The sequence below is a fragment of the Alosa sapidissima genome, chromosome 24 (assembly GCF_018492685.1).
Source record: "Alosa sapidissima isolate fAloSap1 chromosome 24, fAloSap1.pri, whole genome shotgun sequence".
In the NCBI taxonomy this organism is placed as follows: domain Eukaryota; kingdom Metazoa; phylum Chordata; class Actinopteri; order Clupeiformes; family Clupeidae; genus Alosa; species Alosa sapidissima.
The window spans coordinates 27,184,923-27,187,422 of record NC_055980.1 but is presented as its reverse complement, the minus strand read 5'-3'; the positions used below and the strand labels follow the sequence as shown (position 1 = coordinate 27,187,422).

Below are 2,500 nucleotides of genomic sequence, written 5' to 3'. Positions count from 1 at the left end.
TTCAGTCAGTACAGAAAAAAACAATTATTTTAGAGACAATGATAGTCCTATAGTGTGAATGGAAGAGAATCGTTTGAAAATGTCATTTTTGTCGTGTCCCAGATTGAGCAAAATGTGGAGGAAGTTTGTGCTCAGAAGCTTCTGATTTAGAACTGTTCTGTGTGTGTTTGTTTATTCGTTTCCACATGAGTGTGTGTGTGTGTGTGTGTGTCCCTGCTGGTCAGAGAGCTCAGTGCCTGGAGACTAGAGATGGTGAAGTGTGTGTGTGTGTGTCTGTGTGTGTGTTACACACCCCCCTCTACTGTAATTTATTCAGTTGTGTGTATTTCCACTGAGTGTAGTCCGGACTCTTAGCTGAGACGGGTTATATTAGCAGTTATGGCAGTTAACATTTCACCTTTAAGGGACCAAAACTATGTTTATAAGGGCACAATCAGTCTTACCTGTGTGTGTGTGTGTGTGTGTGTGTGTGCGTGTGTGTGGTCCATCAGTAGGTATTTGTTCTTGGTTGGCAATCTGACCTGTCTACACTGCTGAAAAAAACAAATGGAGGCCAGCACAGAAATGGTGTTTACTTCAAATAGCACATGGTGGTGTTTTCCAGCATATTCCTTTCAGTCGTGCAGAGACTGGGATATAAAGACCAAGCAAGATCTCTGTGAGTCTCCATTATTATCAATGCAATTCTCATTATAACCACTAAAATAGTCCATTTTCTGGGGTGAGTTCTGTTGTTTGAGTCCCATCAGAGAAGGCCTGGCTGAGAGCCAACACACATCGACGTCGAGTCCGACACGAGAGCGCCGGAACTTCCTGTCACTTGCCCACGCACACCAGTGCCGGAATGTTCAACTGACCAGCATGTGACAAACAATGGAGTTTTACCGAGCCGCACCGACATCATTAGAACCCAATCATACTGCACCAGGTGGAGGCAAAAGGCCTGAGTGCAGTTGTGTCGAACACAATGCAGTCTTAGTAATGGAACATGGAAAGTGGTGTGTGCGGCACTAAGATTACGTTCCGCAACAATTCAAGGTTCTAAAATTCTATGTAGAACTCAATGAACCCAGATATTCTTTAGAACATTCATTTTCCAACATTCCCTTTAAGGGTTAAGCAGTTCTGCGTTATGTGGCTGAAGTTTGGAAATAAAGGGTGCTGGTCAGAGTGGTTTTGAGTAGAGAGGATGCGAACATTCCATTGATCTGTCAAGAAGAGAGTATCAACATTACTGCATTTTCCTTTGTCATTGTTTAAGTTCAAGGGTATCCTAGGCAACAGACATTCCATTTAGAATGTAAGGGACAGCAGTCCTTTGTGATGTCACAGATGACAGAAATGCTGTGTTCCAAGGTTGGAACAGAATTCACCTCCATTCCAAGCTCTTTGACAGACCCCAGACCTACTGTCCAGTCGGTCACTGTGTTTCGTAGCTTGTGTCTTTGGCTTTAAATATGGAGCAGATGTATTGAATGCAGAATGCGTTGTAGGAAGGTAGGGCAGTTTACAGGAAGAGGGTGTTGATTGGGAGCTGATTTGGTCAGTCAGGGCTCAGATCAGTGTGGCCTTCGCTGTGAAGACTGAGGCAAAGTTTTGATACATTGGGATATTGTTCTTGTTGTGTGTGTGTGTGTGTGAGTGTGTATGTCGATTTTTGTAGGAAATACAGTCAATTGTTTGTGTGTGTATGTGTGTTGGATTAACTGAAAATTGGAACTGGACCAGACTGAAGCCACTGTGAGAGGGTGGTGTGTGTGTGCGCGTGTGTATGGGAGAGAGAGAGAGAGAGGAGAGGGAGAGAGAGTAGGAGAGAGGGAGAGAGAGAGGGAGAGAGAGCTACAGGCATCGGACAGGGACTCCTTCATCTGCCATGTGTGTGTGTGTGTGTGTAACTGTGCTTAATTTCTTTTGGTTTCACACACACCAATTGTATTGGGAAAGATATCATTCCAGCTGTAGCCTTGTGTCAAATGACCATGATGAAGATGATGATGAGGATGGTGTGGGATTCGTAATTTGCCTGTGAGTTTTTAAGCACATCTGTCTTTGTGTTGTTTTTTTCTACCTGGGACACTTCGCCACAGTGTTGCTTTGACCCCAACCACTCCACGACCTTTGACCCCAACCACTCCATGACCTTTCCCCTTTGATCCCCAGCAATGCGCTGTGTTCTCATTGGCTCATGTGGATGCTTGTGTGTGATTCTTACAGTAATAAACGTCTCAGATCATCAACACATATGACTCTTGTTGTTTTTCTACACACACACACACTCTCTCCATGACATTTTAGTCATGGTGGTTCCAGTACTTCTCATGAACCGCAAAGTCCAACGAACTCAGAACGGGAACTAGAACTAGATTATTCCGGAACTTTTTAGCGGTTCACTTCCAGACCACGTTACAGGAACTTGCATCAAGACATCCCAGCCAATCAGCTCACTGTAAAGACTCGTTAATGAGTGGTGTGTGTGTGTGTGTGTGTGTGTGAGAGACAG

At 44.4% G+C, this 2,500-nt stretch overlaps 2 protein-coding genes across 2 annotated transcripts in view; both read left to right on the top strand.

Annotated features, from left to right (window-relative positions):
* LOC121700689 (Na(+)/H(+) exchange regulatory cofactor NHE-RF1-like) overlaps positions 1-2,239 on the top strand; it is a gene marked incomplete at its 5' end in the record, with an annotated part of 26,851 nt that extends 24,612 nt beyond the window's left edge. The window contains one exon of the mRNA XM_042083826.1: positions 1-2,239. This exon is cut by the window's left edge and continues 378 nt beyond it.
* Positions 1-2,500, top strand: part of LOC121700216 — a 1,725,899-nt gene that overhangs the window by 435,175 nt on the left and 1,288,224 nt on the right.